We start from the raw sequence: 13,466 nt of genomic DNA, 5'->3' as shown, positions 1-13,466 counted from the left end.
ATTCATGACATTCATACTTTTTTATTTAAGTGTGTTTAGGACACAATGCAGGTTTGTTTTACTTTTTTTCAATTTAGAGAAATGTATTCTTCTGACAAACTGAACTAGTAAAATCAGTCACATTAACAAACATATCCCCCATATGAGCAATTGTTGGAATCACACAGTAAAAAAAAATTACGAAGAGATTTATGTTGTGAAATACTTCATTGATATTGTACATTCTCTATTTAATGTCACCATCAAAATAAACAGGTCAATGAAACAATATAATTAAAACTACAGACAAGGAAAGTCAAAAATACATGCCGGTTTGAATTACTCGAAAGTTATTGATATTCGTATTGTTGAATTATTTTAACTTTTACTTTTAAAGCAAACATAGCTGTAACCCGTTAAACCCAATCCACGGCATAAAACAATATTTTTTAAAGTTTAAATCTAAAGAAATCGGTTAAGAATTATAATATAATAATACATTTTTACGTTCTCAATTTAATACCCATCTAAAAAAACGTACATTAGGAGAGTGAATCCTTGCAATGAATTCTTCGACAAAATATTAATTTATCCATACAGCTGTATGACAATAACACGCCGAACTTGCGTGAACATGTTTTTTTTCACATTACCTTCTGGAGCAACCATGTCCGAAATATTTATATTAATAAAATGTCACTTCTTTTAATTTAAGTATTGCTAGAGAAGTCGTTCCTTTGTGCAGGCTAACAAGAAAATATATGGTACTCAAGGATATTGATATTGTTAAAGACCCTCTACCCTATTACAATGTTACTACTTCGCTATGGTAGCACAATATTGCCATTTTATTTCTATGAAGTGGATTAAATATCCTATAGTGAACACCTGAATTAACATTAAACAAAAAAAAGAGTATGCATAATTTACATATTCATTTTGCCAAACATTTCATGAAAATAAATGCAATGTTAAGAAATGTAAAACATAATAAAATATCGAAACTGTTATATAACAACACAAAATTACTGAAAGTTATATATGTCGTACTGCACAGCATTTTTGCATTGTTAAAAACCAGGCACAAAGTTGTATAAAAATAATTCCGACAAATGCAACTTATTGATTGGTGATGTCGGAGAACTACACAAATGTTATTTATTGTAAAGAGGAAGTGCATTTTCATTCATTTAAGAATAAACATCATGTTAAAGAGTTCACCGGTATATGAACCTGGTCGGTCATGTGATCAAATATTTCACAAAATTTTTTATATTGTACGAGCAAAGTTCCTGTCCCGGTAAACTTATTTGTTTCTTAAGATTTACTTTTGATAAGGGCAAATCGTTTGGAATTATCAATCTTGTTTTATGTTTGGAAAAATGCAGCCGTCAAAATATGAGCGCATGCTGTTATCATTTTGACGTCTTTCAAAAGTTTACACAGAAATGAACTTTCTGCTATTCTAATAGCAAATAAATATAAAGAACTGACTGGCTGTGGCCCTCCGATGGACGCCGAAAGAAATAAAAGAAGAGTGGACCCCCCCCCCCCTCCAATAAACATGGCGATGGATGGTTGGGGGTTAACCAGAACAGGGCAGGCTGGAGCAGCACACATGGAAGAACGATTTCTTTGCATTACGCAAGGAGAGAATTAAGGTTGAACTTAATGATGTTGCAAATATACGCATATGCAATAATGCAATATAAGCAGCAATTTGGACCGAGATTTTTTTACCGTTTATTTCCAATTCCAAACATGAACATAAATTGGTTATTTCAGAGTTTAACAGACTTCGACTTGGTTAATGATTTAAGAAGTAAATGAATAATTAGTAAATGAACATAAATTCATATATAAATGAAAATATAAATATATAGATAGGTAAATAAATAAATAAAAACATTTATTAATCGACCTATGAATAAATAGATAAATAATTAAAAAATAATTAAATAAACAATAAATTAAAAATAAACAATAAATAAATGCAAGAGGCACAATGGGCCATATCGCTCACCTGAGCAACACTGGCTTTATAAGGGCGTTCAAAGGATATTGTGCCATGTGGCCCCTCGGTAGATTAACCAAAAATGAATATCCGAATTTTCATTAATTTTTGCATATACTTAATCTTTGATATATTGACCCTAATGGAATACCATTTTTACCGAAAATAAAATCATATGCAATATGAATAACTAAATTTTCAGTTGGTGTTCACGGTTAACTTCCAGTTCATTTTATTTTAGCCCTCTCCACATCACTTTATAAAACGATTAAAATACATGAGAGCATAAAGGTACATTTTCTCCCTCCACTACTTGCTACTTATTGTATTTTTAAAAAATTCTATATGTGAAAGAAGAAAAGTGTACCTTAATGCACCAGAATGAATGCGCTCAATTCCTCCAATTAAAAACATGGAAGAATTTAATTGGCCTTCCCCATTATAGACGATTGTCATTTACCAGGCATGAATTCATTTCGTATGACCTTTCATATCCTTACTCAATTGATTGAAGAAAATAAACTTAACTGAAAATGTTGTCACATATGTTAAAGAGCTATAATTCAAATTAATGTATTGGCAGGCATGTCGCTCTATTGTACCAATGCCCATCCATTATGTTCATCTTTATTAAAAAACAATAAATGTGTACAATTTGCACTTAAAAATCATTGCAATGGAAAATCAGCTTTGTTTGTCAAACAAAGATGAGTTTCCATTGCAATAATTTTTTAAGAACACCGATAATGCTTTTATCCTCATAATAATAATGTGTCAGGTCTATGGAAACTGTTTAAAAGGCATTGTTTTCATTAACTTGTGTTAGAAAACAATCACAAATTTGTGTAGATTTTATGCAATTCATCGTTTAAGGGGCACCAGAAAGATATTACAGCATATCATCCTTTTAGCAAGACATTTCTATTGATCAACCAAAATTTCAGTGTCAATCGTAGAATCATAAGCAAGATACAAAGCTTGGTTTGAGTCATGTTTTTGTTCACACGATTTTATTACATTCAACTTAAGAATTTTAAACTTGGAATTTCCTATTCAGCATAGCTGCATTTAAAATATAAACAAACTAGAGGATGACCTCAGCTTTGTGTACAAACATATAGTAGCATTATGCGCAAAGCTCTGTATCTTGCTTATAACTCGAAGCTTGACTCTCGGGTAAGTAAAATTATAGGAATTTGTAAACAATTAAAACAAGAAAAAAACTGCACTAAAACAAAGAGAAAACTCAATTTATTTTTCATCATATATATATACTTTAGTTATATATTTCTAGCAGCGAGAATAATCTCCGTTTAGATTGAAATTGCTGAACATCTTAATAGAACATGTTGCATTAATCAACTATTGCGTAGAGATAATACCGAATTACACGCACCACCATAATTTGACCCCCATAGTGGCCCCATCCTTTCCCTTAAATCATGGTTTGAAAAAACTAGAATAAATCAACACTACCTGAGGATGCTTACACACAAGTTACAGCTTTTCTGGCCAATTGGTTTTTAAGAAGAAATTTTTAAAAAGATTTTGCGCCATGCATTCCTATGTAAAATTCGACCCACCCATTGTGGCCGCACCCTACCCCGGGATCATGGTTTGAACAAATTGGAATCTACACTACCTGAGGATGCTTTCAAACAAGTTACAACTTTTCTGATCCACTGGTTTTTGTTGAGAAGATTTTTCTCTATGTATTCCTATGCAAAAATTTCGACATACCATTGTAGCCCCACATTACCCCCGGGGATCGTGAGATGCTTCCACAGTTCCAGCTTTTCTGGTTAACTGGTTTTTGAAAAGAAGATTTAAATGATTTTTCTCTATACATTTATATCTAAAAGTTTGATCCCCCATTGGGGCCCCACCGTACCCCTGGGGGTCATGGTTTGGACAAGCTTGAATCTACATACTTGAGGATGCTTCCACACAAGTTACAGCTTTTTTTGGCCATTTGATTTTTGAGAAGAATATTTTTAAAGATATTTCTGTGTATATTTCACCTCAGGTGAGCTAACAATTATTTATGTCTCTGCTACATGTACACGCACCTATTATTTCCATCAGCAAATTCATCTCCGTTTAGACTGAATAGACGAGAAAATACTTTAAACTAGCCTTGAACACTTTGCAGTCATCAACTATTACGCAAAAACTATACCGTATTACCATTAGAATTTGTTAAAGTACCGTACCTGTTAATGTATCTTATTTTCCGCAAGTAACAGTCAGCTGTCTTATTTTCCGATGTCTATATTTGATTGGTACGTAAAAATTACAAAAAAACAGGCTATAGTTCCCCTAAGTTACAAACCGTAATTCATGAAAACGAAACGAAAATCAAAACGAGCTAAAACCACCGTCAAAGGTGAACATGTCAACGTATTGGAATACTTAATCTCAATTTACTTCACAAAATCGGCATTAATGTATCTTGCACGTTTCAAATATTCTTTTCGCATGCAAACTGTTCCACAACAACCAAATTCATCTTTGTCAGTTTGGCCCATTTCTTATACGTTCAAAATGGCCGCTTCTTTGTTTCAAAGAGGGTTTTGAGATATGAAATCCGAACCCGAAGTTAAACTGATTGACCCTCATTCTCTCTGTCTTATTATCATTTCCGTAAATTACTCAAAGTAAAAGAATAAGCCCTTAATTTTTGCAATTTATATTTTCCTTCCCAGAAGGATAATTTATGCTTAACTACGTTCAATTTGACTCAGTAGTTCTTGCAAAGAAGATTTTTAAAAATGCACCCCCCTTTTTCTACAGTTTCGAGGTTGTCTCAGGTTTGAATACGGATAGGTCTTTCATTTCTGCAATTTATATTTGCCTTACCATAAGGATACGTTGTGCCAAATTTGGTTAAAATTGGATAAGCGGTTTTAAAGAAGTTTAAAATGTGAAAAGTTTACAGACAGACAGTCGGACGACGGTCAAACTGTGATCAGAAAAGTTCACTTGAGCTTTCAGCTCAGGTGAGCTAAAAAGTAAAAAAAAAAGAGATAAATGATATGTTTTACGGTGGGACCTTTGGGGCGAGCACAGCATGTGATCAAACAATGAATTATGATAAATCAATAAAATTAAAATTAACAACGTAAAATTTGAATGCAAAAAAATAAAACATTTTTCAGTATTTTATTTTATTATTCATAGTTGATAAGATATGTTATAATTTATTTATTTATAAGTAGAACAGTAGTTTAATCTCAGATACAATGTTGCTGAATAATAAAGATTTTCATATGTAAATATTCATTGCACTGTATCTCCGGCCTTTTTGAAAGTGATTGTAACGTCATTTCATCCCTATTTCTGCAGTAGACATTTTTTTAAAACTTACATATAAACTTACGACAACTTGACTCATCATAGAGCCCCCCCCCCCCCCCCCAAGTTAAAAAATGTTTCTTTTTTTCAATTTACACATAAAAAATCGACTTATCATGAATTTGCCCCCTCCACTTTTAAAAAAAAGTTAATGTTTAATTTTTTTTAATTTACGCTTAAAGATATTTGCTTATCATTTTAAAAGAACATGGTGTTGCCCCCCTCCCCCCTCCCTCCGCATGTAATAAATGGAAGTGAAAATAAAGAAACCATTGAACTTCTAAAGAGCTGAAGGATTAGAATTTTCATAATTTTTTTTCTTTCTGCTTGCAAAGATTTTTTGGATGAGGCTGCCATCCACCCACCCACCCCCTTTTTAAAAAAAGACGATGCTACGTGTACGTTCTAGGAAATTACCGTTATTATAGTGAATAAAATAAATGTTGGTATTCATCCAAATGAGTGCAATTCAAAATGTTTCCTGTATCTAAAGAGATGTCCTCATTCTTCAGCTGTTCTTTAGCTTAGTCTTTGCAAGATTTTGAGAGGTCATATCAGCAGATTTACAATAACTTCAATTAGAGTAATTTCCCCTTATCAGTGCTTATTGTGACGATAAAGCTGACGTTTGTTAAGTGTCGTCTGACTCTTTAAAACTCCCCTGAGAAATAAAAGTACGCAAAGTATACTGTTTTATTCACTTAAAAACCATGATGCTCTTAAAATTACTCACCTTATATGTTTCTCAAAAGTTTGACTTTGATTCTCGTGAACGTGAGGTTGGAAACCATTGGTACTATGTATTGTGGGTCAAAATTAACTGACGCCGAAAAATCTTTTGGATCAATGAATAAACTATTGTGACGTCACTCGATTATTTTTGATTGAGAGTGAAGTGAGGTGAACTTTAGAAGTAGCATTGACTGTATGTCGTATACATCGTTATTGTTTTTATATTGTCTTGCTGATTCTCGTGAGAGTGTGAAGTGATAAAAATTGCCATGATTACAGGGAACTACTGGGACGATTAAAACAATGCATTACTGGTCCGATTTACTGACGCCAAAAATCCGTTGAATGAATGTGCAACTATAGTCCGACCTTTATATTCACACACGCCATGCCGGTAGAGCTCGCTTCGCACAGATTATTAATAAAACGACTAAGGTTGTCAACAGAGTCAAACATATTATTTTAACAAAAACATTTCCATCTAAACTGATTTAATTGACCTTTTAAAAAAAGAACATACAGATAATCGTGATGATTAAAATGTTTAACTTTTGTTTTCGTTTTAGATGGATATACGTGAGTGGTGTGCATTCCAAAAATTCGGCTTTTTGTGATTTTTTGAAAAAGAGTATATTACAGATAAACACCTGTTCATCTTACAGTTATTAACTTGAAAAGTAAATCATTTTTTCTCATATGTAACATAGTTATCATTAAATTTTTTGATGACATATCAGATATACTTTCGTTTACATGCACCAAAATGTAGAAACATTGTTTGCATAAAAATTTACATTCTATATATTTATTGTCGAAGGTTCGTGCTTAAAATAGCAGATATTTGTGTGGAAGTTTTGGATGCAAATTAAATGAAAATAAACAAATGAAATAAACTAAAATATTTATTTTAAAATGCCATTGAAAGCATTTTGTATAAGAATCAAACTAAGTCTACCAAAAACGAATTAAGCAATAATCACATTCTTTTGATAACAGGAATTTAAAGAATGATAAAAAAATTTTTTTTTCAATTGTTCAGCGCTGTAAACTTTTTATTGCAAAGACAACGGCACGGTACATAACAATTATGTCCTCATTTTTGCCCATTTGTAGAATTCACAAAATTAGAATTACCTTTTAAAAATTCTCTAAGTATTAAATAACAAAATTAAAGATTCATAAGCTTAATTGGCTATTTTGGTTTATTACCTATGAGTATTGACAGAGGAACAAGAATTGGACTATACCATCTATTTTTCTGTTCTATTTAACATGCTTAATCATTATTATGAATTCTAAAATAAAAACTCATATTTCTCTTTACAGACACACCCATTTCTGGTTTTAATATAGACATATCTTAATGTCTTAACACCTATATTTATTGTCGACGAATTTTCAACCGTTGCTTGTTGGAAGATGGATTCGGACAAGAAAAAGAAGAGAAAACTTTAACAAAAAGAATGCAAAATAAGAAGGATAAGGATGATTCTATTGCCTGAAGCAAGTGAAGCTAGAAGCTGTGAAGTACGAACAAAGCAAATTGAGTGACGGAAGAAAAACAAGCAGACATAGTCGAAATGTCAAAAAAGGAGGAGGGAAAAAGAAAGGTTCGCAGTCTTGATAATTTAGCAAATCAATTATATCAGATTGTTCCCACCAGTACTTTTGTTATTGTGTGATCTACCTATCGAAAAAAGTTATTCATACATGTTTAAAGTACCAATGGACTTAACAATTTTTTTTATTTTTTCAGTCATTGGAAAGAAAAGAACTAAGCCCAACATTTTTATTTTGGATTTGGAAACTACAGGACTATGCTAGTTTTTAACGAATTTGTAATGACTTTACATTTGATTAAAAAAGAAAAAGAAAAAAGGTTATTCTGCAAAATATATACATGTATTTAATATTATTATTATTATTTCAGTTCAAGACGACAATATACCAGATATAACGCAGATTGTTGCTGTTGAATTTAATTCTGAAGAAATATGCTGCAAATACGTAAGACCTGGAAAAAAAAATGATTTCATCTGTTGCTCAAAAGCTGACTGGGATAAATTGGAGCAATGGGGTTCTTATTTACCAAGGCATCCCTGTGGATTTTGTGGGTATAACGACCGCGCTCAATGACTTCCTAGACTGGTTGCAGAAATTCGATGATGTCATATTAGTGGCATATTATGGCCTTGGTTTTTATTTTGAAGTGATGGGCAGAGCTTTGGTTCCCGTGATCTGTTACAGAGATTTTACTTCAAAGTGGCGGCATTGTGCGATTCGCTTGATATAATAAGAGATAAGCACCCCGGACTTAGTAGATATTCGCAGGAATCTCTGGCAATGCGATTTTGTGGCAATACATACACTGCCCATAATGCTCAAGACGATGCTATTATGCTTAAAAGAATATTGAAGAAGGCAGACATTTCTTTCAGCGACCTCAAGGAACATTCGATTGGCAAAACCGATCGTGTGCTGATGGCATTCGACTTCATGTTCTGCAGTAACATGTCTATTATGTTTTTCAATACCAGTTTGACTTTAAGTATGCAGAAATTGTGTGCTATCTAAAACTTGAAAATTTTAAACCAAAACCGGTAGTAATAAAGGGTACAAAAAACAAAGGGATATCACACTCAGCTCACATTTAGTCACTTCATCCATGTTTTTCAGGAAAGGTCTCTTGAAGTTCATTGATTTTATATTTCAACATATATATATATATATATATATATATATATATATATATATATATATATATATATATATATATATATATATATATATATATATATATATATACACAAGCGGTTAGGACACAAGTTTTAACAACTTACCAGGTTGCTTAATTCTTCAATGTTGCAATGAGTCTCTGTTAAAATCATTATGTTTGTGCAAACTAAACACCTTCTGTAAAGTACTGACACCAAAAAAAGAATTAAATCAATTGATATCTGGGTTTTTTTCTGAAATGAAATATATATATTGTAGTTCTTGCATTCACGAATCAAGGGAGATAGAGGATTCAAAAAGTAAAGTTTCCGGAGAAAGGTCTCCGACCCCACATTATAAAAAACACAGTTTTTCCTTTAACTCCCTCCTCTTTCTTAAGAAAACTTTATAAATGACACGTGTCTTGTGATCATTTTATTTAGTTATTGCTCTCTAATTTGAAATAAAACCAAAAAATGTGTGCTGGCACGAGAGACGACAGAATTTCAAGTAGTTATTAGTCTTATGAAATAAAATTAATAATTATTAAAGCTTCGTTATTCAGTCAACCAAAAATATGACTAAATGACAGAACTAGTATGCCATTCAGTCACCGTTTAGTTGATTACCAAGAGACGGGAGAAATCCACCTTGTGCACGAGGGAGGAAGTATTTATAATGAAAAGTGGGTGCAACGTTTTACTTTACAGTAACTGTAACCACCAAATTATCAATCAGATCAAGAAGAACAGTTGAATTTTTGAACATATCATTATATACTAGTAGTAATTTAAACAGCTTAAAGCAAACAATGTACTGTAAAATAAATGATCATACATGTGATAGTGTTCAATGTCTTGTAAGTTGCATGTGAAAAGACCTATTTTGTCTACAGTGCTACATGCATGTAGAGCTCTACCTTCATAATTAAGCTACACACCAAGTAAGTAAGAAAATAACCCACCAGTAAACTATTTTAAAAAAATATACATGGCATAAGTTATATCTAAAAACTTTTAAAATAAAAAATAATTTGATTATTTACTAATCATTTTTATTATTGCTCTCTTTCTCTCTTTCTTTCTTTCTTTTTTTTTCTCTCTCTTTCTCGAAAAATGTTTTAGCATGCATGATTTCACCGGCGCACCTAAGGCGTTTGAATACCTAAGCAATATACATTGTGCTAAAATTTAGAAAGGAACAAGTTGACGTAATGTTATACAACATCGTCTAGCGTGACACTATTTTTAGCTAGGAACACTGCTTGTTACCACTACTACACCTCTTGTGAGAAAAATGTAAACGTCTAGAATTTAAAACACAAGATATTCCATGTGATAAAGGTTATGAACTGTGCATAACTTCAATGTAAACTAAGAACATTGGAGTGCGTTTTTATATAGGTCAGGTATCTTGATAAGACCCATGGGGTTTCAAAGGTAAATACCTTTACGTGTACTTTATATTTAGCTTTTATCTTATTTCAACCAAGTAGCTGTTGTTTTTTAAGCTTACCAGAGCCGACCAACCTTTACTGCATTCGTTTTTATAGATGACAATTCGGTGTTTTGTTTTTTGTATTTATTTTACTTTTCATTTCGTTCCCTACAACTGAAGCGTCTAATTGATCAAAACTTGCAACAAAACATTCTTTGATTTTGAGTAGACTTGCTCAAGGTTCTATGTAGTATTATGAGGACCGTCTTTATTCCTTTCAAACTATGTGAAAGAGAAGAAATTTAAATTTCTGAAACAAGACAAAACAAGGCTCTATAAAGACTTGAGCAACGCCAGGTTGTGAGATGAAATAACACTTACGAGAGTCTCGGATAATAGGGTCAAATCGAAATGAGTTAGCTCGGTAGATAATTTTTATTTCAAAGCAATATGCTCATATGCTCATATATAAGCAACATTCTTTACTGTTTGTGAAAATTTAAATTTTTTCTCTTTAAGGCACTGTCGCTGATGCTAGTCATGAGGACCATGGGCCTTTATATTTTGCTCGACCGTATATTTTCATGTTAAAAATAGGGTTGGGTACATCAAATGTGCACTATATACCTGTTTAATGTTTTCAATATCGTTCTAGGCGTCAAAGGGCGTCAATGCAGTCAGGCAGGCAATGCAATTTAATAAGGCTTTAAAAAATGCTTTTAAAATAATCTGTTACTGAAACAGATCTGAAACTGAAACGATATCTTATTAAAAATATATTTTTATGTAATGTGACCTTTTGTGAACGTAGTTCTAATCGTCAAAGTTCATTCTCTTTGTCAAATTACCGAGTGTTTATTGTTTAAAGTACAACAGGTAGACGAAAACTGAAACAAAAGCCTTTAAAAGAAGTTGAAGCTGAATATATTGTGATACTGAAACATTACCTTGCCGAGAAGATTTGTGTTACGAAAATTTGTCCTTTTTCTGAAAAATAACCTTTACATTTACGTAAATCGTATTATTTAGACTTATAAACAATTGGTTATCCCATAATCAACTAAAATAGCAGCCAGTTAACATCAATTGCAAAATTGGCGCCAATTTTTATATTAAAGACAGTGACCGCAAGCAAACCTGTGTTAAAAGAAAAATCCAAGGTAAGATGGTTTTTGATAATTTTAATGCTGTATCTTATTTGTTACATTAAACAGCTCTTGGTTAGTTTAATAATGGTTTGTATGTATTAAATCATAAATGCCATTGCATTCAGGTATTTAATGTATTGGCAAACAGAAAACAGTTTCTGCTAAATATTATGTATACATGAGCTATTTTCCGCACAATAAACAATTCTAATTGGTTGATTCTTCAAATGGATTTCGTTTCAGCTAAACCAAGCTCATGATTTTAATTATTTGGATTAAAACAAATTTTTATAAATAATTATACGCAATTGGAGTGAATACACTCTGGATTAAAATGTATTGGGGAAGAATACATAAAGGGCGATCGAAATCAGTAAGATTCGCAAAGCACACAATATAATCTCTAGTTTTAATTGTTTATTCTGAGAAGATAATTCATCAAAATTAGCTTTACCATCAATAACTATTACATATATAACATAAAATATAGACTTATCTGGAGATACATGTAAGGGCACGTATGGATGTTCTTTATTCAATGTCGCTAAAATACAGGTTTTTGAATTCATGATTTAATTCATGATTCATGCTTTTGGTTTTTTTCAAACGCAGTGCACAATCATTTAATAAACCCAGACCAATATTCTTAATACATTCAATTTTGAAGGTTTAAATTGGTACGAAATAACTTGACTATAGCATGAATAAGTGTACGTCACACAAGATATATAAGTGATTATTCCTATTTCTTCTGTAGTTTTCTTTTTCTCTTTTTGTTTGTGTTGTTGGTGAATGTTAGTGCTTTTGTGAATAAATAAATAGTATTCATTATTATAATCACCAAAAATTAGGACTATATTTATGTGTCAAGCGAAAAAACATATCTATATTTGGAATCTATTTGGCAGAGCAGGAATATTTACTTTAATTTACTTCCTCTTTTTGGGTTTCATCTTGAAGACAACGGCACGGAAGCATTCATAACAATTTATTTTCTGACAATAACGTATGACAGGATGAGGTCTGCCATTCCGTCAAATGAATGATAACTGAAAGGTCAAGAAACGTGACTGAATGGCATAAAATTGTCAACAAATCCAAATCCAATAATAGAAATGCAAAACTATATGTCAACATTTACATTAACCAACGACATGAAATAAAAAAAAGTCAAACTATACACCCACATATGACATAATATTAAAACACAATTAAAGAACACCTTTGATTATTAGAGATGTAGCTTTTATTGCATTATTGAATGTACTTCCGACTTCGATTGATACAATTATCATAAAAAAGTAAATTGTACTTGTTTAAAATAGTTTTTGACAAGTCGTGCTATTGCATATCTCTATGTCTATTTCTCTGTTGGTTTGGAAGAATGTATTTATATTCAATAAAAACATTGTGGAAATACAAATAATATACATACATATTGCATTACGCCTAATGGATAACTTTGCTTTAGTGGATGGTCTTCAGCCATTAATCATGCGGTAATGATTTATGCAAAATTATTAAACTTAAAAAACTTGTCGTAAATGATTGTTTTATTAATGGCTGAAGGTAAACTATTAATTGTGTATGATGGAAATCACTAAATTGTCGACGATGTACTTAAAGTTATTCATTTTTTGTTTTGTCTTCTTTTGTCAAGGTTAACAATGAAACCGATTTGCCAGTATCATCGACGAAAGAAAAAGCTTTATGCAATTTAGAGAAATTACTTATAGATATCAAAGAAGAATTAAGTAGTCCACGGAGTCAAATTTTATATTTCAGCTTTTTTAAAATCATTTTTAACTTAACTGTTTCATACAGCCTGCATTAAGATATTTAGATAATTATGATGGTTAAAACGTTCAACTTTCATTTTCGTTTTAATGGACAGAAGTAAATATAAGCAGTGTGTTTTCCAAAAAATAATTTGTTTCTGATTTCTGAAAAAAGGTATACCTGAAAACAATACAATATTTTGTACCGAATTGAAAATAAAGGTTGACAGTATGTTTATCTTTCTTGTATGAACATTTCTTAGTTCAAATTATCATAAGGAACGTGTAGGATAATATATTTTTATCCAG

The sequence above is a fragment of the Magallana gigas genome, chromosome 9 (assembly GCF_963853765.1).
Source record: "Magallana gigas chromosome 9, xbMagGiga1.1, whole genome shotgun sequence".
In the NCBI taxonomy this organism is placed as follows: Eukaryota; Metazoa; Mollusca; class Bivalvia; order Ostreida; family Ostreidae; genus Magallana; species Magallana gigas.
The sequence above is the reverse complement of the archived record's forward strand: the minus strand, read 5'-3'. Positions refer to the sequence as shown.